This window comes from Equus quagga, chromosome 9 (assembly GCF_021613505.1).
Source record: "Equus quagga isolate Etosha38 chromosome 9, UCLA_HA_Equagga_1.0, whole genome shotgun sequence".
NCBI lineage: Eukaryota > Metazoa > Chordata > Mammalia > Perissodactyla > Equidae > Equus > Equus quagga.
This window is the reverse complement of record NC_060275.1, coordinates 93,905,348-93,932,765: the sequence shown is the minus strand read 5'-3', so window position 1 is coordinate 93,932,765 and position 27,418 is coordinate 93,905,348. Positions and strand designations below refer to the sequence as shown.

At 44.2% G+C, this 27,418-nt stretch overlaps 1 protein-coding gene across 3 annotated transcripts in view; it reads left to right on the top strand.

Moving 5' to 3' along the window:
• The first annotated feature begins 10,199 nt into the window (after positions 1–10,199).
• The window catches only part of RAI14 (retinoic acid induced 14), a 138,290-nt gene continuing 121,071 nt past the window's right edge, over positions 10,200–27,418 (top strand). For 2 of the 3 annotated variants that reach the window (XM_046671279.1, XM_046671275.1), the window contains exon 1: positions 10,200–10,419. The gene's annotated coding sequence lies outside the window, so the exon portion shown is untranslated. Of the gene's footprint in view, positions 10,420–11,085; positions 11,246–27,418 lie in introns of all 3 variants that reach the window. The other variant, XM_046671276.1, reaches the window with a different exon arrangement.

Genomic DNA, 27,418 nt, shown 5'->3' with positions numbered 1-27,418 from the left:
CCAGTATCTTCCTTCTGCTTATAAACAACACAACACTACAGCAAAAAGCAAGGATTGGAAGAAAACAAACTCTTAAATACAAATTGTGTATTCTTACACCTCAGGACTTCAGCCTATCTAAAGATTCGTGTTCATTCAGTTTCATTTATTTTGCCCTATCTCACTCTTTGAGTTTCTTAAGCCCTTTTTACACCATCTGAGCTCCTCAGGCCAGATTCATTAGAAAAACACCCTCATGACTGTTTCCTGTTGCACCTGCCCATCTATCTCACCTTGACCAGGGGAGCCCACTCTGAACATCTTGAAGCTCCCGCCTTTGCTGCTAGGTCTGTGTCTTCTATGAGGGGCCTGTCCCTTTGGAAAGGGCAGTGACATTCTGTCTTCTTGTGTGGATGTGCAGTGGCCACCCCCCCTCCACTCCCGTTGTTTATGTCTGCAACTGTATTTTACAACCCAAAAGAGTTTGTTTTTTCCTCCAACGTTTTAAAGCTTTGCTACTCACGTGGCTCCTCAGACCAGCAGCATCCCTGGGAACTTGCTACAAATGCAGAATCTCAAGCCTTTCTTCAGACCTACTGAATCAGAATCTGCTTTTTCAAGGATCCCGGAGGATTCATATGCACATTAAAGTTTGAAAAGCACTGTTTTAAAAATCATCATACTAAAAGGACATTTTTAAACCAGTAATTTGCACATTTATTGTGTATAAGAGACACTTGGATGTCCCTTAAACGTGCAGATATTCTGACCCACCCACTGGAGATCCCATGTCAGTATTTCTGTAGACACACTTGAGAAACATACTTTTAAACAGAAAAAGTATAATGTCATCACTGAACTATACATAAATTGAAGGCGTTTTTAGCATGTTAGGGAGATTCACTTTCCACACACTTGTCAGAGAATAAGTTCAATAAATTTCATTTTTTTCCCTTTCAGAAACCCCCTCAAAGGACTCCTTAGACAAGGCTCCTAGATGTTCAAACTTCTTCCTCAGGTTTGCCCAAGGGCAATGGTACCCATCCCAACTATAACTGCCTAATGCGTTCTTAACCTCTGCCTTTTGGCTGTGTACACTTTGTGAAGATGGTCCCAGCGTGCATTAGATCACCTGACAAGGAAGCGAATGAGCACCCTCTCAATATAGTCCTTCTGCCATGATGCTGACAGACAGGAATATCATTTTTCTCTATATACCAGCTGAAGGAAGAAAGAGAATGGTATTAAAAACATGGAGCAAGACTTTTTTAAATGGTTTTTTTCTTGGATCCCTGTGAATTGATTTCCTCCTATCTCCCTGCAACCAGAATGTGCTCACAAACTCTGCCCAAGCTGATTCAGGTTGGGTTCAAGTTCTAGCCCTGGTATTTTCTTACTATGTGAACTTAGGCACGTTTCTTAACCTTTTCTAATCTATTTCCTCATCTCTAAATGGAAATAATAAGAGTATCTATCCCATAAGGTTGTTGTGAGGATTTTCAGAGTTCACACTTGCAAAGTATTCCACTCTACTTTTGCTGCAAAATACGAGTTGATAAGTTTTAACATATTATTGGGACGCTTTGGCAGAGATGGCTAGATGCCTACCTATGGTGGACTGGTACTTTGGTGGTCCTGGCACTCATGGCTTTGTCTAGTTCCTTCCCACTTTGACTCTGCACTTGGCCATGTGACTGGCTTTGGCCAATGGGGCCATGGTGAGCACTATGTAAGTGGAGGCTTGATAAGAACTTGTGCATTGAGGCTCATCCTCTTGGAACACTCCTTCTTAGAACCCAGTCACCAGTCCTTGAGGAAGCCCGAGAAACTGTGTGAAGGAAAAGTGAGATCTCAGCCAACAATCCCTAGCTGAACTCCAGCCAGGGACCACACTAACTATCGGCTCTAGGAGTGAGGCCATTTCAGATCTTTTGGCCATCCCAGTATCCCAGCATACACCACAGGAAACAGAGAAACCACCTGGTCAATACACACAATCTTGAGAATAATAAATTATATTATTTTGTTGTTATTTTATGCCACTAAGTTTTGAGCTTGGTTGTTTTACAGCAACAGATAAATTCAATATCCATTCTCCCCAGTTTCCTATTAATAGAACCTCAATTTTATTTGGTGTACCATGTACCCAGCTAAAAATCTATATTTCCTTCTCTTCCTTTCAGATGGGGATGCCCAAGTAACAAAACTTTGATCAATAAAATTAAGATGTTGGGTGGGGCTTGCAGAAAATCTCCTTAAGGGGGCAGACTACCCTGGCTACCCACTTTCTCCCTTCTTCTTGCCTGGAATAAAGAATTGATGCTGTAGGTGGGTGAGCTGTCTTCTAACAATGAGGGAAAAATGTAGAGAATCACAATGACCTCAGACCTGATAACCTTAAGCCACTGATCCAAAGCAAGCAACTTTTCAAAACAAGAGGACAAAAGCTCCTATTTTGTCAAAACCATTGTTATGTCTTAACAGCCACTGTTATCATTGCAACAAGCAGCTGATCCCGACACCGATGATGTTTCGAGCACACTATTTACTAGCATGGAAGCTGCATGGTACAGTCATTCTCGAGCCAGGCTGCACACTGGGGCAGGAATCTCTGTGGGCGGGGATGAGTTTACTTATATTTTGGTTCCCACAGCACACGGCTTCAAAATATTTCAACAGAATAGTATGCCTCACATTTTCAAGGGCACAGCTTGTCAGGCAACGTGTCTTGGCAAAGCCACGGAATAGAGGTAAAGAACTCGAAAGCAACCTGAAGTCATTGCTGTCTTCTTTTGATGACTCTTTGTCCATGTGTGTCTGTAGGTTCTCTCTCCAAATAGGTTGGAAGCTCCTTGAAGGTCACGAACACCTCATATTTCTTGTTTCTATGTGTGTTCAATGCTGTCCTTTATATATTAGTTGATATAGCTCTCAGGTAAGACTCAGTAAACAGTACCCTAGAAATGTTTAAACTTATAGCCTATGACATAATAACAGTTGAATTGATTTTGACATATACCACTATTTTATTTTACTCCAGATGCTATGAATCCCTTATGCTTCTCCGTAGTAGTAATAATTCTAGTAATTATAGCTAAATAGATGTTAAAGAGATACATTTATTTAACTAGATATATTTTAATTAGACACATTTTATTTCAATAAATACTTGTATTTATTTAATTAAATTATTTATTTAATTAAATAGATATATAATTATATAAATAGATATAGTTAAATAAATATATCTTATTTATTTAGCTCTTACTCGGTGCCAGGCACTATTGTACATGCTTCATACATATTAATTATTTAATCTCAAAAATAACCCAAGAGGCAGGTATTAATATTAATTTCATTTTGCAGATGAAGAAACTGAGGCCAAGTGAAGTTAACTGATCTTCCCCAAATTGCACAACTAGTTAGTGGAGAAGCCAGGGTTCAAACCCACTACTTGACAGAGTATTTTTTCTCTGTTTTTCAAAATTCTTTCATTTCTCATCTTTACTCCATGTTCAAAAACAAAGAGAAAATAAAAGAGAGTTCAATCATGATTGCAGCCCCACAGCTGACACCGGCTTCGGCTGGAGAGGCCCGCTTTCCAGGTCACGCTGGGCGGACCCCAGCTTGGATATAGCCTCTCTGTTCCCACTGGTCTTCTGCAGACCCAGCCTCTCACGCACTTTTCTCAAATTTCTCCAAGATGCTCCTCTAACCTTGAGTCATTTCCCATCCCTTTGAACTGAACATACAAGTGAGAATGCCCGGACCTGGAGCAGAAGGCAGCGCAGTCAGGGAGGGAGCATCAGGAAAAGGAACACTCTGAATTTTCTCATAATGTGTATTTCTCAGTATATGCATGTTATGTTGGATGTAAATGGAGAGTCCACTTAAGGCACACAGTTTAAATAAAAACATTTTAAAATACTTCCCAGAAGCCCACAAAGCAAATATGAGACCCACTCAGACCTCCACCTCCCTCTCTTTGTCCCTGAGCCCTGGGTCTTCTGGTGTCAAATTTCCCAGAAACTCAGTGCCAACTAAGTTTTCTGGTTCTCTCAAATGGCTTCCCAAATTCCCTTCCCTGTTACATAATTCCAAAGGACAAACTCCCCTCTGGTTGGCCACAGTGACCTCAATATCCTTAACACCAGAACCCTGCCCTCTTCCCTTTTATTGGTCTATTATTGTGAAGCCAATTTGTCTTCTTGGCATCTGTGTTCTAAGGGTTCTAGGAACCCATGGGAGGAAGTCATCAGCCTCTCTTCCTGCTTCTACTGGCTTCTGTGGGCCTTCTCTGTCCCACTTCGGCTCTGTTGAAGGAATATTCCCACAGTGATCTTTCTGGCTCCCCCGATTCTGTCCCTCTCGTCTCTTCTGGCATGTCACGGGAGTGTCAGAAACATCTTCACGGGCTTCATCTTATTCTGAAATTCAAACAGGAAGTCTAGAACAATAAATTACAGAACTGTCTTTTAAAGAGAAAGCAAAGGAAGAAAGGTAACTTCACCTCAGGAGAACCTCCATCCCTAATGTGAGAAACCTGCTTACGGCTCATAGTTGCATGGTTGAGGAATTTGTTTTAAGGCAAAACAAACAAAGGACTTGTGGAATTTTGTTAAACATCTTCACAGTAGTGCAGTCATAAATCTTCAGCACTAACAGTCTGCTGGGGAAAATGTCTCTTAAAAATGTGTTCACTCACATCGTTGAAAGACCAATTTTGAAAACAACAAGCAATCTGCTTCATGCAGTCTACTAAGGATTTTAAAGAGAGCAAATAAAACTAGAAAAGTGAAAATGAATAACAGAAACTACATGGCTACAAAACCTTTGAAAAATATTAGCAAGGAGACATAACAGATGTGGAATAACTCATCAGCAAGAGTAGGACACAGATGTATTACGGGGGAATTATTCGGAGAAGGAAGGACCACAAATTAAAATGTCTCATAGGCAGAAGTTGATCTCAATGAAGAAGACAAGAATCTGGGAGCTCAGGTTTAACGCCGTAAGAGAAAATAAGTGTACCAGGCCAACAAAAATAGTGGCTTGGTTTAGAATCACTCTATCAAGAAATCGTTCTACGGCATCGACCATTGTAAGGCCCGTTGTAAGGGACCATCCACCCTCCTCACCTAATCTTGTTTTGCTTGCAATAAGTCAAAAACCAGGTACTCCAGGCATGGCTGGGACAGCCAAAAAAGTGTGGTGCCACTTTAAGATAATCTAGGGAAAGAATATAAAATACCGAAGCCTGGACCCCACATGAGCCCACTTTAATCAGTAAAGGGTATGGAGCTGAGGCAATCGGCAACTTTTAAAGGCGGGTGATTCTCATGGGTTGCCAAGATTGTGACCCACTGCAGAGAAGCCACGAAAAGCTGCCACCGGCACACTCATGGATCTCCAAGCCATGTTATTGCTTCTGACTGTGGAGCTCTGGGAAAACCTCTTCTCTTAGCCTTCCTATAGTCAGGTCACTGCCTTCTTGACGTTTGTGAGCTCCTCATAGGCCCCTCCTCCACGGTCTCAGTGGGGAGAATATTTTCTGAAATTTCTGACATGCGCAGTGGAACAAGCAACGTAGCACAACGGACGGTGATTTGAATTATCTTAAAATGCTCCTTCTGACAAAGAAGAAGCTATCAAGATTGAACTTTTGGTGCTGGTTGCCTGTTGCAAGATTGGTGCCACCTGGTTCTAGTCCTCTGTTACCCAGGCCTCTGCCAGAACTGGGAGAAGTAATAAGATCAATACAAGAGTGGCCTGAGGCAACGGGGAATAGTGGTTAAGAGGACCCCTCGAGTCGGGCATCCTAAGCGTGGATTTTTGGCTCCACTCTTTCTGGCTCTGTGATTTGGGCAAGTTGCTGCATCTATTTGAAATTCAGCTTCTGCATCTGTAAAAACAGGATAATATTCCATCCAAGTTCCTGTGCAGATTAAGAAAAACCTGGCATGTATTAAATTCTCAATCCATATGAGCTCTTAAGCAGACAATCTTGCACAGCAGTTAAGAGCGAAGCCTCTAGGGCCAGATTGCCATAGTTTGAATCCCAACATTGCCACTTCCTAGCTGTGTGACTTTAGGCCAGTTTCTTAATCTCTCTGTGCTCCAGTTCCCTCATGAGCCCAAAGGTGATAATAACGGTACTTATAGGGTTGATGTAAGGATTAAATGACTTAACAGTAGGGTGGCCTGACATCTCAGTTTGCTCAGGACAATTCCAGTTTATGTCTTTTGTCCTAGTATCGTGACTGGTCTAGAATTTGCCTGCCCTGTTTCACTTTCAAAAGCATCAAAGGTGTCCTAGATTGGATAATTAAGTATATGGCCACTGTAGTTAATGAATATATCACTTAGAAAAATGCCTGGTATAGAGTAGATGCGAAATGTGTGTTAGTTGCTAATATTAACCCCTATAGCAGAGGTACCCAATAGGAACAAAATGTAAGCCACATAGTTACAATGTTTAATTTTCTATTTAACCATATTTTAAAAAGTAAAAAGATGGGGCCGGCCCAGTGGTGCAGCGGTTAAGTTCGCACTTTCTGCTTCGGCAGCCCATGGTTCACGGGCTCGGATCCTGGATGCGAACATGGGACTGCTTGGCAAGCCATGCTGTGGTAGGCGTCCCACATATAAAGTAGAGGAAGATGGGCACGGATGTTAGCTCAGGGCCAGCCTTCCTCAGCAAAAAGAGGAGGATTGGCAGTAGAAGTTAGCTCAGGGCTAATCTTCCTCAAAAAAAAAAAAAGTAAAAAGAAATAAATGAAATTAGTGTTGATACATTTAACCTAATATATCTAAAATGTTAGCTTTTCAATATGGAACCAATATAAAATTATTAGTGAGATACTTTTCATTCTTTTTTTTCAACCTAAGTCTTTGAAATCTGGCATCTATTTCGCATTTACAGCACATCTCAGTTTGGACTAGCGACATTTCAAGTGCTCATGCATGGCTAGTGGCCACCGTACTGGACAGCAAAGTTCTGCTGACTTTCCATTCCTCATATGAGGTGATGGGCCAGTCTCCAGACCTTCTCAGGTCTGTAAGGTCAAGGGTGAGATGCGTACCTTCTCTGCCACACCCCTACAAGCTGGCTCAATGCAGGGCTTTGGAATGTAGGATTACCAAGCATCTTAGCCTTGCCTCCCAAGCAGGTGCCCAAGGTCACTGAGAAGGAAAGGGTAGTAACCTACCCTTGGAGAAATCTCGGCTGGCTTCCTGGCAAGGGGAACAACCGTGGGCCAGTCAGTGTTTGCAGGCTACTTTATGATTATGGTCTTATTAACTCTGAAAAGCAACGCTAAAGTTATGTTATTAATTTCTCCCATGTCACAGTTTCTTCCAATTTGGAAACATCCCCAAGAAAATACAGAAAGTGGCTTTTCTGTGAATATTTGGGCTTTTTTCTTTAGACGATCTCCCTCCAACCTTCTGACTGTGTTTTTGTTCCACTCTCTGGACGGGGTCCAAGATCACTGCATTCCTCTCAATCACGCTGCCTCTAACCAGACCCAGAAGTGCAGTCAGATCCTGACGAAACACCAAACAAAGCGGAGGGTTACTTTTTGGCTCCGTGATACTGATCTCTATTTCCTCCTTCAGGGACGGTTTCTTGTTACCCCAACAAGTCTTAGCTTTGGTTCTTCAGACTTAAGAAGTTCCTAATCTGGGGAGAACCGATGTTGGTGAGAGATGGGGCAAGAAGGAAGGGATATCATTTAATTTCAAAAATGAAAACTGAGCCCTACCAATCAATAAATTTCATTTATGGATCCTGCTAAGTCCTGGATAGCAATATCTTAGGAGTTTATACAGTCTTGACGGTATGACAGGACTGACGTGCTGAAACAATTAGAGGATGATGCTTTGCCATAACATGTAAGGACAATATTCCTTGTGAAGGCTCTTCGAACTAGCAGAATGGGCTTAGGATGTTAGAGCTGAAAAAGTTCTCAGAGGCCATGTAGTTCGATCTTGTCTTTTACTGATTAGGAAAGTAGGACCAGGAGAGGTTCAAACACTTGGTGAAGTTCAGCTGGGGCCCAGAAACCTGGTCCCCTTGCTCTTATTACTCCTAGTACTACCTATCACACTACAGTTACCTTGAATTTGGGGCAATTCCCCTATTGACATACAACACGCGGGTCCTCCCAAAACCTGCTACTAATTTTATGCAGCTTAGATGGTCATTTTATCCTTGCTTCCTTCTCTCAAACTCTTTCACCTGGGCGTGGTGTCCATGGAAGGGTGGTGGTTGATGTATCCTGAACCCACCTAGCATTTCTAAAAGGCCTGGGCAAAAAAAACCCAATGAGAAGACACTCTTCAATCCCATACTTGACCACAATCCTCCTGCAGGTGGCAGAACTTCAGCTATGGTCTGAGGCAGTTGGCTTCAGTTTCAGGGGAGAACGGATCTAGAAAAGGACCTTGGCACATGGGACTAACTATAAGAGTTCCTCCCTCCACTACAGTCCTTCAACCAGAATTGGACTTGCTGACGTTAGAGGGTGGGATTAGAAACGAAGGAGAGTAAGCATATAAGCCACCTATGATAGCCACCGAGCTGACAAAGGCAGGTAGGCTCATAAGCAGGTGGCTTGGACGGCGTGCCACAGTGTAAAAGCAAAAAAGGAAGAGAGACAGGGCTTCTGTGAATAAAAGGCTGATGACCCTGCCTTACACAATGATTGTTTAACGTTTGGTATTTCAACTCCTTCAGCAACCAAACATGTAAATGTTAACTTTCCAAGGCAAAACCTCACCTTCCCAGCTACTCCTGCTTGAAGGAGATGGACGTGCTAAGAGCAGAACAGAAAACTCATGCGGTGGTATTGTTCCCCCTAAATACCCTACAGCACACCGCAATGAAACTGTATTGTAGAAATCGCCAGCACTCAACCAGAAAGAAGTCTGCCAGTTCGCATTTCTTTTAGACCATGATTTTATTTGAGGGGATAAAGGACAGGAAGAGGAGTGTACACATCTTGCTTTGAACTGGCTGTTCACCACTTCTTAAAGGAATCTCTGATGTAGGACTTAGGAAGTGAAGACCACGCAGCTAGGTACACAGCTTTTGCTCCCTGTTTGATGGCACCTGTTAAACCTAAGACAGATTGTACACTTGGCTTGCGGGTGGGGTGGGTAGAGACACAGATAAAGTCTGCCGTGTAGACGTCAAGATCTGGCCAAGACGTTACAAATTTAACTCTCTTAGGATGAATTTCACTGGTTGGATTTTTTTTTTTTTAAGTTCAATCGATTTGGAGTGGATTCCAACAAAAAGCACTCATCCCACTAATTTATTCTAGAAAGCTTCCTGCCCTGCGCAAAGGACGCAGAGCTAAACCGGAGAACAGAGCAGCTTTGGTGAATAAAACTTTCTAAGCCCTAGCTGGTTAGCGTGACTAGAATGAATGGAAAACGCGTCCCAAATGAAACGAGTAGGTGGAGAGCTTTGAAACCCTTGGAATTAAAGGAGGAGTCTATTATGATTCAAACGCTGGTCTTAGGGGGCTGGGGAAGGGAGGGAAACCGTAGGGGTCCTGCGGAGCGAGGGTGGCCCCCTTGGCAGCCCAGACACTGCTTTGAGGGTGTTCCCCATTCCTGCCTCCCAGTTCAGGCTGTAGATTTCTCCTTTCTGACTCCTGAGCAGAGTTAGACACTTAACGCTGCTAGTTTTCTCCTGCCACCTGATGAGTGTTAAGAAACAGTCACTCCAATTGGTTCATTCCAGAGACTATGTGCACGTTCTCGTTTACTTTCTGTTCAATAATTTGGAAAATATAACCGATTTGATTCTGGTTAGAAGGCGCTTGGATCAGTGACTTTGAAAACACCCCCACGACCACAAACGACTTTGGAAGTTGACCAGAAATGAACAGTATTCGGTATCTCACGCGACCTAAACCCAGGGGTCAGAGTACCGGTGGTTTCCACGAACTTCAGGTGATGATGATGAAACAGATCCGCGGGGAAGGGTCCCACGATCCGTGGAAAACCCTAAAGCAAGCCGTGGACGCCCAGGGCGCACGGGCCCGCGGGATGGGCAGCTGCCGGGCCGGGAGCACCTCCCGCAGGTCCCGGGCGGCGGAGCGCGGGGCCGGGTCACCTGACTCGCGGAATTTGGGCCCGCGCGGGGTAGAGGGGAGGGGAATGGTTAGCACCTCCCTTCCCGCTCCCGCGGGATCCGGGTCGGCGGGGGCCGGCGCCGGGCGGCCACGTGGTGGTGCTGCCGCTGCCCCCGCCCCGCCGGCCCAGCCCGGGAGCGGCGGCGCCCACTGACCCCCGCAGCGGGGGAGGAGGAGGGACCGAGGCGCAGGAAGCCGAGCAGGAAGCGAGCCCGGCGGCCGCGTTTTCCTGGGGAAGCGGCGGGCGGGGTGGCGCAGCCAGCGGGGCCCGGGGAGCCGCTGCCGCCTCGATGGGGTGAGTGCGCGGCGCCGAGAGTTGGGAGGCTCCCCGGAGCGGGGTCCCTGGCTCGCGCCCCCGCCTTTGTGTCTGGGGCTCGGGCGAGGGAGGCTGCGAGGAGCCGGGGACCGCGAGCCAGGCGGAGCTGCTTCGCGGGGTGGCCGCGAGGGTCCCGCTAGCGCGCCCTTGTCCGCCGCCGGCCGCCAACTGTCTGCAGAGGACAGATTTGGGGTCCGAGGAAGAGGAGGATGGTGGGGATTAGATTAGAGGGGGAGGACCTGGCCAAGTTAGGAGCGGGGCTTCTTCCCGGTCCCTCGCGACTCCCAGGCCGGCTGGGGCAGGGCGCGGGGTTGCTGTGGAGGAGGCGCAGGTGGGAATGAATGACCAGACCCCGGCAGGGCGTTCTGGGTGTGCCGAGTCAGCATCCTGTCCCACCTGCCTGGTCCGCCCGGCGTCCCGCTCCCCCCAGGTCCCCGCATCTGGGCTCGACCCGTCTCGGCGCTGAACTTGGAGAAGCTGGGGAAGAAGGCGCGAGCGGGAGACTCCGGATGGCTCGGGCAACCGAGGGTCCGCTATTGTTTGCTTTCTGACTCCAGGAGCCCTTCGGCTCGCCCGAGGGTGCAGGCGAGGCCACTCCGGGCCTGCGACTGACTCCCGCCCTTCTTGTCCTCTTCTCCGCCGTAGCTCCCAGGAGGGATGCTCGAGTTGGGGCAGACGGGACCTCGGGAGCAGGGAGGATGTGAAGCCGCAAGAGAGGGCTCCCGCCCGCCATTTATCCCAGCCTCCGCCCAGGAGGCTGGGTACCCTCTCTAATCCACGTTTCCTTCGCTGTGGGCTTGAGCAGGTTTGTGTCTGCGGTTTAGTTTCAGCAGTTGGCAGGGTTCATCTGTGAACCCTTGGCTCACTTTCTCCTTTGCGTTTGGACCTCTCACCCGCCTAATGTGAATGGGGCCTCAGAGCCTGGAGAGGCGGCAGACTGGGCAGATGGAGCCTAGTGTAAGTGGAAGAGTTACAAGTAACCCCCTAGGGACTGGGCCTGGCCAATATATCCAAGCTTGCGCTTCTCCAGGGAGCCCAGCCCAGCGCAACTTTATTTGCAAACATTGGGGCAAATCTGCTGACTCAACGCTGCTCACCTGGACCAGAGGAGGCTTCCTTTGGCCGCAGGCTCACAGGTGATTTGGCTGGGTCTCCGTTTTCCTTACAGGATAGGACAATAGCAAGCGCCCTGGAATGGGGAAACGTAGCCAGTTCTCTGGAGAATGTGATCTCAAGACAGCAAGGGCCCGGCAGAGGGAGGAACTGGTTTTCCAGAGAGGAGAGCCTCACCTCCTTGAGGTCTGAAAAAGTTGGAGAAGCGAGAGTGCCTCATAGAGACTGTGTTTTGATTCTCTGTCCCCAGCGTGTAGGGCCGCCCGGTTCCAGGTGTGGCTGGGAGTTTTGTTACTGATAGATGTAATCTGATCATCTTTTCCTAATGATACCTACCAGTGTCTCCTTTTTCTTCTCTTGGGTTTTGGAAGATAGATTTTATGTGAGGAAATTTATCCAGTTTTTATAATTTTTAACCAGTGCTTGCCTAACATGGATTGGGAGAGGTGGTCCCATGTTGGGCTGTTGCAGGTTTTTCATCTATTTATTGAGATGCTTCATTTATTGTATCATTTATACCACTTAGATTTGTTTTTTGGCTTTTTTTGGCGGGGGGGGGGGGGGGGGGGGGGGGGTGGTTATAACCCTGTTGAAAAATCTCATTACTCTTATCAGTGAAATTGAATAAAAAGAATGCATGCTGGGCCCTGGAGATTGAATTAGGGGAATGATACAGTGTCCCTGCCCACCTGACAATGAATTTCTCCAGACTGCCACTTCTCGAAACATCTTTGAGACAGGTACACCTAGTATCACCCACGTTTTATTTTATTTATTTATTTTTTATTGAGTTAATGATAGGTTACAATCTTGTGAAATTTTCACCCATGTTTTAAAGGTGAGGAAACCGAGGTTTGGAGGTTAAGGGCAACTGTGCATTGGAGTTAATGGAATGTTTTGGAGGAGTTTTCTCTCTCCCTTTCTTTCTTTCAAAATAAAAATAAGCATGAAATCTTTCAGACATACATGAAAAGAGGATAGAGTAAGGCTTCCATTTTTCCACTACCTATGTTTAAGAGTTGCTAATCTTTCCATATTTGCTTCTTATCTTCCTGTTGAAAATAAACTGCAATGGAAATATTTTACCCATCCCCCCTCCTCCGCCTCCATCCTTAGGTCACCACTAATGTGAAGTTAGTCTGCAGAGTTCCCCAACATGTTTTGGTACTTCTGTATATTATGTATCTACAAACAATATCTGTAAGCTTGTGTGTTTAACATTTTACATAAATGGCATAGTTCTATATACGTACGACTTGCATTTTTAAATTTGTTGTTTTTGAGGTACATGTTGGTCTAACTTTCCCTGCTACAGAGAATTTCAGGGTATGAATAAATTGTACTCATTCCCTTGCCAAGAGAAAATTAGAGTGTTTCCAGTTTTTCACTGTTATTACAGACACTTTTTTTGCCAAGGACAGTTGATCTGTTTCCACTTTTTTACTATAGCAAATAGTGCTACAATAAACATCCGAATTGTGTTTCCTTGTGTACAAGTTTCTGTTACACACCTATACAATTAATTGCTGGGTAGCGGAGTCTAGGTAAGGCTGCCTTTATTATCTCTTTCATTCCAAAACAAATATTTAGGGTGCCTGTAGGGTCTCTCTTGGTTATTTGTTGAATGAAAAAGTGAAATTAATCAATTTTTAGCTCTAAGAAGATCGCTAGTTGGCTGGATTCTTTTGTTTTTTCAATTTTTTTCCCCCTTAAATGAAAGTGCCTCTTATAAAGTTGGAGCATGAGACAAAACCGCGGTGCTGAGTTTGGGAGACTTGTGCTCAAGCCTTTTCTTGGCTGTCACTGCTGGTGTGACCTTCAGTTACTCCCTCACCCCTCTCTTCCTCATTTCTTCAAGCCTGGTAGGATGAAGGGATTTATTAAGCGTTTACAAAGGCACGTTCTTGCTCTAAGCGTTTATGAAAATATGGCTGTTAATGATGTTTTGCCCCTAATTGTAGCCCCTTCATCTGGAATCAGTTTAAGACATTTAAATACATTGGCTTCCTCATTAGTCCTTCAAATTGCCAGGCGCATTCCTGCCTCAGAGCTTGTTCTCGCTGTCTGAACTCTGGACCGCTCTTTCCCTAGGTGTCTCCCTGGCTGAGCCCCGCAACCCCTCAGGTCTTTCCTCAGACGTCACCTTCACAGCACACCTTCCCTGGCCACCCGCCTCCAGCACGCCCTGCCCCCCTTCTCTGCTTTATTTTCTTCCATGGCATTTGTCACCTTCTAACTTGCTGTGTGTTTCAATGTATATTAGTAGCCTGTCTTTCCACAGTAGAATATAAACTCCTTGAAGATGGGAGTTTAGTGCCTAGAACAGTGTTGACCTACAGTAGGTACTGACATCTTTGTTGAATTAATGAATATAATGCTTTTTCTTGTGGTTTTCTACTTAGAATTTCTCCATTAGCACATATTAGATATGCTAAGTGGTGCCGGTTGTTGCCACAGCTGTAATGGAGTGCCCCAGATGTCATATTTACAGGTTCCATCAGGATAAAAACATACATCTTATAAAGAAAGCATTCTATTTAAATCTGTGTGATTCATTCCACAAAGCTCTAGTGTCTTCGGATTTTTGCTGCCAACATTTGCCTAAACGTGAATTCAGAGGAATCCATAAGTAACATGGTGCTAGGAAGCACACCCATCTTTCTTTGATAACTTAGCTTTCCAACATTTTAAATGTGGAAGAGGCATGACCACCAAGGAAGCTGACTTTCTCTTTCACACACCATCCCTACAGACAGGCCAGCAATGGTCTGTCAACCACACTGAATTTCTAAGAATAGAAAGTGTATTTCTCTGAGTTGTTGCAGAGGGTATAGCCTTATTCCTCTGACTTTGCATTCATGTTGGTTTTATTTAAAGGTTGGCACCTGAGCTAACTGTTGCCAATCTTTTTTTTTTTCTCCCCAAATCCCCCCAGTACATAGTTGTATATTTCTAGTTGTGGGTCCTTCTAGTTGTGGCATGTGGGATGCCGCCTCATTGTGGCCTGATGAGCAGTGTCATGTCCTCACCCAGGATCCGAACCGGCGAAACCCTGGGAAACCCTGGCCGCTGAAGTGGAGCGTGGGAACTTAACCACTAGGCCACGGGCCAGCCCCTCCTTTTTTTTTTTCCGGAGGGGACAGGGGATGATGACGTTAATGTGAAGATCCAGGAGCAGCCAGTATGTAGTAGAGTATCTAGAAATACTTTAAAAACTGTCACATCGTAAAATCCTTAACTCGTGGTACTGAAAACGTTCACTGTTATGGTGCTGTGCATTATTTCGCTAGAAGCCAACTGAATTTTCTCTACCTTGCATGATGAATATAGGAGTTGACAAAGCAAAGCTAAACCCATCAAAGGCCTCTTGGGTATATTTTAAATATGCGACGTGGAAAAGGAGTCTAGATATTTTTCCAGTTAACTATTTATATAGGTATATGATACTGATGGTATCCTTTAAAAAAAGTCACTAGTGTATTGAAGTACAACCATTGTATCCTCTGTAATAAAATGATAGAAAGAAATCAGTTTATTATGGATCCAGATCAGATTAAACTTCAAGCTGAAAACCATAAGCATAGAATTATATGATTCGTGTTAAGATGCTGCATGATTTAAAGAGATTTCTTCTTTTTGGTTTATTGCTACCCAGGAGCTGAAAAGTACAGGTGGTTTAATAAAAAAGATTGTTAATCAAACGTCACTTTCCCAACTCCAGCCATTTACAGTGAACAAAAAACTAGTCTAGTCCTTGACATCAGACTCACTGATGGGTATCGGTGAATTTAGTCAATATTTTAATAAGTAACTTTTCTGAGTGATTTAACCATGTGTTTTAAAACAAAACAGTCTTCTGTTTGATTGAGGGAAGTATGCCTCATTCTTCAATTTGATGTCCTGTGTGTCCAGTAGAGTATCTGTCACATAGTAGGTGACCAATATTTATTGAACTATACCGCCAACACACACATACTCAGGGGTCATAAAGCCCCTTATGATAGTCACCTGATGTTGAGCTGACTAGTCTGGAGGAGAATTTAAACAATGATCATAAGACAGAGGTGTGGAGGTAGTTAGCAGCAAAATGCAGGTTGAGGTTCAGAAGATGTAGTTCTCTTCTCCTTAGACAAGTTGCTTCACCTCACTAAGCCTCATTTTTCTTACTTATAGTTAAGAAACACCTTTTCGGGGCCGGCCCCATGGCACATCGGTTAAGTTCGCATGTTCCACTTTGGGGGCCCGGGGTTCACCGGTTGGGATCCCAGGTGTGGACATGGCACTGCTTGGCAAGCCATGCTGTGGTAGGCGTCCTACATATAAAGTGGAGGAAGATAGGCACGGATGTTAGCTTTGGAATCCCCAGGTTCAAAATCCAAGGTCTGTTGAATGACCTAGAAAAACTCATTGCCTATCTCCTGTTTACCTTTAACAGCCACCTCTTAAGGGTCAAGAGTGTAGTCGGAAGGGGTCTATTTTCTATTATGTGCCTCAGACCTGATACCCTGTCATACATGAGTCAAAAATAATTGTGGGTTTTATACCCTCAATTGGAAAACCAGTCACTGGTTGCTATGTCAACCAGTCTACAAACCACTGACCATTTTTAGCAACTACTTTTATTGGATGCAATAAAATGCTATTTAGAAGTAATAAAAAGTGGATCTGTAGTATAGTTACTTCACAGAGATCTGATGATGCTGATGGGGCTGGAGTTGCCCACCACCAGGGCAGCGTATTTCTTGGTGTACCGTAGGGCTCGCACTGTCTTCTGCTTTCCACGTGGCAGTAGTTTTCTCGCTTTGCTGTTGCCGGAGGGAACTGAGATGTCCCTGGGCCCCACCTAACAACACCCCTAAGCGAATGGGGTAGATCTTTGACTTCTCCCCCCGTGGGAGAAATATCCCCAACTTCTCTCTGTTCTGCCCTTCCCATCATGGCTCTCTGTTCTGCCCTTCCCATTGTGGCTTCCCAGCCTGATGGGGCTGCCTCCCTGGGGACCTGAGGAAGACCAGGCCACATTTCCTGGTTGGGGAGCTCACCCTCAGCTGGAAGTCTGCTCCTCCAGGGGAAATCATTCTTCCATGGGAAGCAGCCAACACTAGCAAAAGATACTGCCATTGTTAGCCACGCTCAGGGAGCTTGTCTATTGGTCCACCTTGGGCGACATCTTGTCTCTTCAGTCAAAAATTGGGCAAAGGGGTCGGCCTGGTGGTGCAGTGGTTAAGTGCACATGTCCTGCTTCTCAGCGGCCCGGGGTTTGCTGGTTCGGATCCCGGGTGCGGACATGGCACCGCTTGGCAAGTCATGCTGTGGTAGGCGTCCCACATAGAAAGTAGAGGAAGATGGGCATGGATGTTAGCTCAGGGCCAGTCTTCCTGAGCAAAAGGAGGAGGATTGGCAGCAGATGTTAGCTCAGGGCTAATCTTGCTCAAAAAAAAAAAAAAAAATTGGGCAGAAAGGGATGCAGACCTGCTTGTAATGGAGGGTGAATGATGTAAGCTCTTTCAACAAGTCATTTTATTTGAATTGAACACCTTCTTTGCACCAGGCATTTTGCTGCTGGACTGTCAGCTTTGGGAGGTCCAGGCTGCTCTTACTTATTGTCGGATTTCCTATGAACAATACATGTTGATGCAGTCATTGAGTGTTAGATGATCCATGGATGAATGGCAATGCCTGCCTTTCGTGGAGTTTAGAGTTTTAGCCAAGTTAGCATGTTCCCATTCCACTATAGCGCAAGGCGGACTATTAGTGGTTGGAATGGGGTGGGGTGGGAACTCATTTTACAGCTGAGATCCAGGCCTAGGGAAGTGAAATGACCCCTTGGAAAGTGACACCCTCAGTAGGAGGCAGAGCTAGACATGCCCCTTAGTTCTGGCTGCTCCTAGCGTACAACCCCTAAATGTACTTTTCTCTTTCTCTCAGATGTAGACAGTCACCTTGGGAGTCCTAGATGTAGCTGGTTACAGTAGTTATCAGTGAAGAAGGCTGGAGAGACTTGGACAAGCTGCCTCGAGACTAGTGGGGAGTCCCAGGTGAGGCAGAAGGCATTGAGCAGCCACATGAAGGTCCGGAAAAGGATCTGGAACCCAGGCCCTTAGCATCCTGCTGAGCGAGAACCAGATAAGACTATTGGTCAAGTTTGGTCAGCTAAGAACTTCTGTGTTGGGGCCTCCTGCCTGGTGGCACAGCGGTTAAGTTCACACGTTCTGCTTTGGTGGCCCGGGGTTTGCCAGTTCGGATCCCCGGTGCGGACATGGGACCTCTTGTCAAGCCATGCTGTGGCAGGCATCCCACGTATAAAGTAGAGGAAGATGGGCGCAGGTGTTAGCTCAGGGCCAGGCTTCCTCAGCAAAAAGAGGAGGATTGGCAGTAGTTAGCGCAGGGCTAATCTTCCTCAAAAAAAAAAAAAAAAAAACTTCTGTGCTGATTCTCTTAATTTGACAAGAATGCGCACATAATTAGAAAATCTCCTATGAAAGTCGACACGTTGGTGATTAATCGTTTTTCATGAATGAAAGGGGGTACTAACTTGTGGACAATTATGACCCACAGTCATTTCACTGCTGGGTGAAGCTGTCCAAAAGGCTCGTGGACAGTGGGTTGCATTTTGCTTTCTTACAAAAGGCGGCCAGAAGGAAAATACAAGCTAGGACCCAGCCACAAACATATCTGTGGCCCTGAGGTCCTGCATGGAACCACATCAAGGGGTCCTCACCCGGGGATGGATGCTCAGTAGTTTGCCATCCATCCTCTCTCCAGGTCAGTCTCGTTTCAGGCCCAATCCACTTTCCTCATGGGTGCAAGTGACTCGAATTCTCTCAGAACCTTCTTGGCTCTTTGTTTTTGAAACAAAAAACCTTACATTTTTTGGTGGGTGGGGGTGCTGTATCATTTCTCTCTTTTGAGAAAAACGTTTTTCACGTTTCTTTCCTATGAGCTTTTTTTTTAAATTGGAAAAAACTATTCAAAATATAGGCCTAGAAGCTATAACCAATATCTGTATTCCATCTGGGGTTTCCTAGGAGTTTTTTTAAAGGAAGAATTCATTTCTGCCACCAACTGTGTGTGTACATCCGGTCAGCAATCTTGATCAGCTCCTCGGTAATTGGATTCTTTCTGTGCGGCCCTTTAAACCATGTCAGGTGTGCTGTTTGTTTATTTGTTCTATTGCTTTTCCTCTAGAGTCTCTATAAGCCAGAAAGAGATTTCCTCAAAATGCCTCCCATCCCAGCCTGTCTCCTGGCCAATCTGTTGAGGGCTGTGTTACTGTTTGGCACCAGGCTCACTTGCTTCTTCTCTGAAACAACTGCTCATTATTTTAAGTGCATACCCCTTGGAACAAAGCACGTTTGATTCTCACTACATTGCAAGTGGATGTTTATATTCAGGGTGGCAAAAGAAACAGAGCTGCTCCCTCTATCCTGTTGAGATCTGCCACAGGGTTAGGTGGCAGCCTGCTGGCCGTGGGTGCTTCTGTGTGTGGCTTCTGGAACAAAGTCACCTGCACTCCCTTGCCCCATTCCTCCTCATTGGGTGATGTGTTTTACAATTCCACTTTCATTATAATATCAGTGCTTTTAATTGTCCTGAAGAATTGCAGTATTTCCTTTTTTACAGCTTGGAAAGGGTTGTTATACAGGATATTAGAATAATTTCCTAAGGAACAGAAATGTCCTGATGACAGAGAAACATCTAAGTATCTAGAAGTTCTGCTTTTCCAAATTGTTGCCAAAACATGGACGCCTCCACCCCAATCTGTAGTTTACCAGCTCCGCTGAATATAAATAGCCACTTCGCTTGTTTGTAATTGTCTTTACATTTTCTCCGTTATTGATTTGGTATCCTTAGCGAGCAATATGGAAAAGGATTTTTTGACTTGTGAGTTCAATATATTTATTCATTAAGCATATGCTCGGCATTTGAAAAGGACAAAGAAATAAAAATGCTACCCTCCCTGGAATGAGGCAGGAGTGTGTGAGTGAGGGCGAACAGCCAGAAGGAATGTCTCTTCCAAGTTGGTCCATTCAGACTTCCTAGAGGAGCTCTGTTATGTGCCAGCAGCAGATCTGAGGACTGTTCCATCATTAAAAGCAACTAATTTTTTTCTTTTAAGTAGTAAAAATGTTGGTCTGCTGGCCAGACTTTATTATTATTAATATTTTCTAATATGTAGCCTATTGTTGTGTTTTGGTCTCCGGAACTGAAGCTGAGTGAAATCCAGCCTCTTCCCTTTATAAACTGTGCCGCTTTGGCCCAATAAACTTCCACTTTCCCAATCTGAAAACTAGGAATAATAGCAATAGCATCTAATTCCGAAGTAGTGTGAGCACTAAATGCGATAATACTTATTTATAACAAAATATTTAAAAAATAAAGTTTTGCAAAGTAAAACTTTTGCAAAGTCATGATTTAAGTAAATGATGGTTATTGTGGCTGTTATTATTACCAATGTTATCATGTTCTTTATCAATCTACCTTAAAGAACTGATATATTAGCCAATGATTATGCTTGCCGTTATAATCCAGAGCAGTAAAGAGGGATTGCCCCCCATATGTCATTGCAACGCATCCGCCTTGTGTCTTCTGTGCAGTTCACGACTATTTTCCCTGTATTCTCACTCCTCTCTTTGATCTTTCTATCTTTATAGCATTAGGTAATGTGGACAGTGTAAAGACATATTTCCTTTAGTAGTGACAGTCTTATTCCAAATTGCGTTCCCAACTTCCTCAGTCTCGCCAGACTTGTTTCATTCTTAATCTAGGCACAGAACAGTGAATCGTGGTTAAGATGAAGATGGTGGTACTTAGAATGATGTGAGAAGGGACGTAAATTCCCTATTGAGTCCTTTGGAATTGTCCAATTGTCAACAGAGAATAATATAGACATGTTTTTTGAACCATACACAACAGAGTAATAGTTGAGTTTGCCTACAAGTTCATCAGTCTTGAGTGAAATAAAATTGTTGGCTAATCATTCCTTCTTCTGCATGTGGCAGAGTGAATCTTTTAAAATTTAACTTTCATTGTCATTAACTTGCGGTATTTACTAGATCTGAGTTTTATGATTTTATGAGAGTAAGTGATTTTTAAACATGGTAACATGATAACATTTTTTCTGCCTGCTTTGTTGGTAATAATAAGATACTGTTATTGGTAAATGGATGCTATCATCACAGTCTTTGAAGGGAAAATCTAAATCATCACGATCTAATGGAAATAGAAGCAAGCCACAAATACAAGCCACATAGGTCATTTTAAATTTTCTAGTAACCATAAAAAAAGGAAAAATAAATTAATTGTAATATATTTTATTTTACCTAGTATATCCAAAGTATTATCATGTATTCAATATAAAACTTATTAATGATATAGTTGACATTATTTTTTCATAGTAAGTCTTTGAAATCCATTGTGTATTTTCCACTTACAGTGCATGTCGATTTGCACTAGTCGCATTTCAAATGCTCAGTAGCCACATGTGGCTAATGGCTACGGTATTGGACAGCACTGATCTAAGTAATATGTCATCGTGAAGGTCCTGGAATCTCAGCACCACCTGACACCTAGAATACCCTCAGTAAATGCATGTTTGATTAAGCTTCCCTGTGTCTTTGCCCCGTTATCTGGGATTTTGCCCTTAGCTTTAAGCATTCTTTTAGAGAAATGAAGTAGCTTCATCACAAACTGAGTACACCTGATATAGTGGACATTTGTACTTTTGGTTTACAAATCTCTGTCTCTCTGCTTTTGTACAGGTGCATTAATCTACATGGACTTTCTTTTTTTTTTTAAACACTAAGACTGATTTTTGTAGGCAGGGGTTGTGGGTGGTCGACATTTCTACATCCCCCGTGTACTTGGCCCATAGTGGTATTCAGTGTGTATGAGTAAATGAAACAGTATGGGTTTCTTATGTTGTCTCTTAAATTGCAAGTTCTTAAGTAGCCATGCTCTTTTTAATCTGTAAACCCTACTGGCCTCAGGTGCAAGGTGTGTGGATTTGTGGACGTGTGTGGGGCACGGTAGGGGGGTGGTGTATTAAATCTTTGTTATTGTTATTGGAACATTCTCAAGCCTTTGTGTTAATGCTGTTTGCTTCTTATCCCTAAATGTGGAAAGTGGTTGCAAATTGAAAGATGGTAGGTCCAGGGTATGAAATTCAGTTAACAGGAGTTTGTTCTCACTGGGCAGACAGTTGTAGGCGCCCCATATAGCACAGACACGGGGCAGCCTCGAGCTTCTAATGGAAAAAGATCTGAAAGGCTTTTCCATTTGCGCTGCCAGGGCACCAGTGTAGCAGATCTAGGCTGGCATAGCCCCCAGGAAGTGAGGCCTTGATTGAGCCGCCGTGTCATGCTCCTCTTCCAGTTCTCTTGTTTGGAATAAATTAGCGGGGGTGACAGTGTCTTTGCATTTCATGTCTTCAGCACTACTCAAGGATCATCCCTGGGCCTTGTGGCCTCCTGGTCCAGCTGAACCCCAGCACCCCACCACACACCCCAGGGCAGCTTCCCCACTGTCTGACCCTCTCTCCTAGTGCTTTCCTATCCTGAGGGTTTTCCTTATTCATCCTTAGTTTCAGCTCCACGAGCAGCTTCCTTGTGTCCCTCCCTTGTACCCCTCAGCTCTGTGGAGCCAAGTTGCTTGGGGAGCAGAGGAGGTAAGGTCCACCCCGTGGGCAGCCTGGACCCAGCTGTTACAGTGGTTTTTTATTACATGAGTGTTTTAAAATAGTCTAATGCTATTCATTTCCAGTTAATTGCAATTGTTTTTATTGTTGGCTGGTTCCTGTAGGAGAGCCAACGAGCAGTACATACGTTCAGAATGGAAATAGGCCAGAAGACCCACACTGGGCTTGCTGGCAGGTCTTCTGCAGTGACTGGAATGATAGCGGTAAATAGTGAATGCAGTGGTTGGTGTAGGGCTGGGAAAGGGTGTGTGTTATCAGGGAGCAGCTAATAGCCAAAGAAATGAGGGACAAGTATGCCCTCCCTGACCTGCAAGTTCAAAGGGGTCACTGTAGGTCATCCTGATATATTTAGCCCAATTAAACTCCAGAGAGTATTTATTTCACTTCTGTAGGTTCATGAAGTGAATTTAGCTACTGACTGCAGAAATGTACTCAACAGTCAGAAATGCAAACTGCAACCGTGCTGTTGAACTTCTAGGCCCATCTTTTGCTATGGGTGTGAGATGACAGCTTGAGCAAGATCGAGTAGATGAGAAGGCACCAAAGGATTTGTCAGTACTGTTAGGTTGCAAGTGACAGAAACCCAACTTGAATTAGCTTAGGGCAGAAGGGGAGTGTCTTGGCTTATGTGACCCCAAATCCTGTGCTAAAAGGACGTGGCTATAGCAGGGCCTGGGATCCCTGGACTCAGGGCCCCCCCTAGTTCCCTCTCTCAAACCAGCTTTCTGCCCAGGGCTAGAATCGGGTCTTGGTTCAAGCTGCCGGGTCCATACTGTTCTAGCTTCTCCACCAGAGAGGAAGGTCTTGTCTTCCCTTCCCCTCTTCCTTTGCTTCCCTCCACCTGTGCCTTCCCTCATTCCAACTCTGGAAATCCCAGGGAGTCTGAATAGCCTTGCTGAGGACACACTCCCGTCTCTGGGGAACAGCTACAGCCAGCATACAATGCGGTTGGTGTGGGGGTGGCCGTGGGAGAGACAGTTTTTCTAAAAGAAGACGAGAGCCATTAGCAGGAGAAGGTCTGGCACTGAGGACCAAACCAGACATGGTAGGTCCGCTAGAGCATGCAGGGTCACATTGTTATGCTAAAGGAAATGAAGCAACCTGCCTTCAAGTGAGCAAGCATCCCCTCTCTGTTGGACTGGGGATGAGAAACATGCTGTTTTGAATATATGGTGTTCAAATGACATGTATTCTGCTGTCGGGGCAGCAGAAATAATTTCTGTGCTCTCCATCCACTCCTTCACTTCTGCTGCTAGGGCATCAGAGTTCACAGAATCTGTTTTATTAACTTAATTTCCTCCTTATTCTGAAATGTATTTGAGACACTAGATGACTGGGCAGAGATTCAGTAGGCCAGACACAACTATTGTGATCAATGTAAATGACATTTCCAACATTCTAGAATTTGGCGAGTCCAAGTTATTCCCATTTTGAAACTGAGTCAAAGAACTGATGAAATATGCAGTAAGCCAACATTTGGCAATTAAATCTTCCTAGAGTAAAAACAAGAATTAAATACAACCATACATGGAGCCTACACTCTCCCTCCCTCTAAAGATATTTTTCACTACCTAACAGCTTTGTGTATGTATCTCCCTGTTCACTTTTTGTTATTTGATCTTTTTAAAAACAGCTTCTCTGAGATATGATTTACGTTCCATAAACTTCACCAATTTTAGTATACTCTTCAATAATTTTTAGTAAATGTATAGAACTGTGTCATCATTACCACATCCAGTTTTAGAATATTTCCGTTACCCCAAAAAGATCCCTCATGTCCATTTGCAATCACGCTTTCTTACCATTCCCAGCCCTAGGCAATCACTAATCTGCTTTCTGCCTGTAAATGTGCCTATTCCAGACCTGTCACACACATGGAATCTTACGGTATAAGGTCTTTTATGTCAACCTTCACTTAGCACGATGGTTTTGAGCTTCACCCCTGTTGCAGCATGCGTCAGTATTTCGTTCCTTTTTAGTGCTGGATAGTATTCCATTGTGTGGGAATGCCACATCTTGTTAACCTAGTTGATGGATGTTTCAGTAGTTTCCACTTTTTCTCAATTATGAATCCTGCTGCCATAAACATGTGGACATGTTTTTGTTTCTCTTGGCAAGATACCTAGGAGTGGAATTACAGGTTGTATGGTAAATTTATATTTAACTTTGTAAGAAACTGCCAAACTGCTTTCTTTCCACAGTGACTTTTTGCTTTCCACATTTTATGTTGTCACCAGTGATGTTTGAGGATTAGACCTGTGTTGTTAAATGCGGTTGATTCTCTTGGATTTCAAGATGGATGAAACCTGAGGAATGGACTTGGGAAGAAGCCACTAAGGTGCATGGCACATATGTGTTGCCATTGGAGTTGATTACTAGATGTGCAGGGCAGCTCTTTTTAAAGAGATGAACACAGTGGGTTGTTTAGACGGTGCTGTTGACATCATCATGCAGGATTTGGACACATAGAATAGGAAGAGCATTTTAGAGGTATCTTAAATATAACCTCAACGCGAGAGAGAATCTCATGGAGTTTCTTACTTCTAGAATGACTTCTGTGTTCCAAAGGTAGCTTGTTTTGATTAAGCCCGTGCTTTTTAAATTGGATAGATTTAGGACATGAGGTAACCTTGGGGCTTTACTCTGGTAGGCTCATTGGAGCATGTGAGGAGCAGATTTGACAGACCAGACAGTGATGTTGCCAGAGCTCTGGCCAATTTTGTATCAGTGCTGCTGGCTCTGACTGATTCATGGACCAAGATCGGTCCCGGTTGATGGCAGGTTTTATTTTAAAGAAGAATGATGTACTTGTTTCTCAAGAGAAATGTCATCCCTGGATAAAGGCAAGTTGTGAATATAGGGAAGGAGATTAATGTTCTCAAGAGAGTTTTACTGCATGATTATTATGATACCATATCTGAATGACATTTACGGTTTAAAAAGAATGTGGTCATTTATTTTCTTTGGAAGAAAAAAGTGAGATATTGGAGCATTTTAGAAAGGATTCATTGCCAAAATGAAACTATTGCTTATGTCTTTTTTCCTCCCTAAACTTTTCCCTTCTTTATCATCTGGGCCATCTTTTAACCAACCTGCACCGTAGTTAATTCATAAAAACGATGACATGTATGAAAGCACCCAGCCCATAATGAATGCCCCGTAAATTTGCTTGTTTGTTTACTCATTCATTAATTCGTTCATATGTATCTGGTTTGCTGAATAAATAAGCCTCACCAGGATGAAATCATAAAGCGGCTTTGTTTTATGTCCCACGGTATCTTGAAAATTTATTCAGTCAAGTTAGTATATCCCTTGCCTCCAGATGAAATCTGACTTTTCTGATTATTGTTCAATTAAAAAAAAATTCTACAATCAACTTCAATTGCTAAATACTCTTTTTAATTGAAGTACAATAGACATGTAACATTAGTTTCAAGTGTACAGCATAACGATTTGATATTTATACGTATTGAGAAATAATCACCATGATGAGTCTAGTTAACATCCATCACCATACAGAGTTACAAAATTATTTTTCTTGTGATGAGAACTTTGAAGATCTACTCTCAGCAGCTTTCAAATATGCAATACAGTATTATTAACTATAGTCACCAGGCTGTACATTATATCCCAGGACGATTTATTTTATAACTGGAAGTTAGTACCTTTTGACTCCCTTCACCCATTTCACCCCCCCTGCCCTCTCCCAGCTACATACTCTTAATTTAGAACTTAGAATGTCCAATTTCAGATAACAATAAAAAGTTAAAATTTGATATAAGATAGAATGTCTTTCTTTTCCAGTCTTTCCCATGCTGTCCTGCTGCCTCCATCTAGCTGTCAGGGTTTATGTTCCCTCCAGGGTTGCAGTGGTAAGACTAGGGGTGGGATGGGCGAGATGAGAGAGAAGACAGATAAGGAAGTTCTCGCCTGGCTGGTACTTTGGGAGGTAGTGCTGTGCTCTCTGAGCCTGACAGGTGTTTTGAGTTGACTCTTGCTCTTGGGCTCTTTCATGGGGTGTTATGGCCTGAATTGTGTGTTCCTAAAATTCAAATATTGAAGTCCTCATCCCTAGTTGGGAGATAGGGCCATTAAAGAGGTAATTAAGGTAAAACAAGGTCATGTGGATGGGCCCTAGTCCAGTGTGACTGGTGTCCTTCTAAGAGAGATTAGGTCACACACAGAGGAAGGCCATGTGAAAAAAGGGAGAAGACAGCCATCCACAGCCACGGAAAGAGGCCTCAGAATAAGATCCACCCTGCTATCACCCTGATCTGGACTTCTAGCCTCCAGAACAGTGAAGGATATACGTTTCTGTCATGTAAGCCACCAGTCTGTGATACGTGTTATGGCAGCCCCAGCAAACTAGTACAAGGGGCCTTTGGAGAGCCCTCTCCCCTCCTCGCTCCACTCCTGGACCATCACTGGGGGCCTCTCCCCTGCAATTCCCTTGATGCAGGTGATGTACTCACCTCTGGTTTGTTGCTTCTTCATCTGGGACTCAGCTTCTCTCAGCCCTCTTCGTCCTTCTAATCTACTCTATTAGACAGGATCTGAGACAACTTACTACCCTCTGTTGTGAGTTGTCTACAGAAAACATACGTCTATGCTCAAACTCCAGCATGCGAGCTAATCGTAACCCAGCAGCAACCTCTCCTTCATTCCCATCCTCACAGCATAGGCCGCTTTCTCTCCCACCTGTTAGATTTTCCAGGCGAGGATCAGACACCTGTTCCACTCTCTCCAAGTGGTCCTGGAAGCCTCTCATGAGGTTGAGTACACGTGGGAATCATTGCATCTTTCTCTCCAAAGAAAGATCCTCTCCTGGTCTCCACACACTCTGACCCTTTAAACCCTGGATGTGAGTGAGGGGTTCAAGAATCTTGTTATAAGTTTTCAACTAAATCTTGTGAAGATTTGCATCTTGGACTGGCCACTTCCTTTGTAATGAAATATCTGTTGTATCTTTGTGCTTCCAATTTAACACTTAGTGCTCATGCATTCATTTATTCTGCTGTAGTGAACTTTCACTGAGTGTTGACTATGGAGAGAGTTTTGCTGAGGTTAGAGGTGAAGCCTTGGGCCCATTAGGATGGACTTTTTCCTTATTAAGAAGCTCCCAGGGGACAGGCCCCGTAGCCAAGTGGTTAAGCTCGTGTGCTCCGCGTT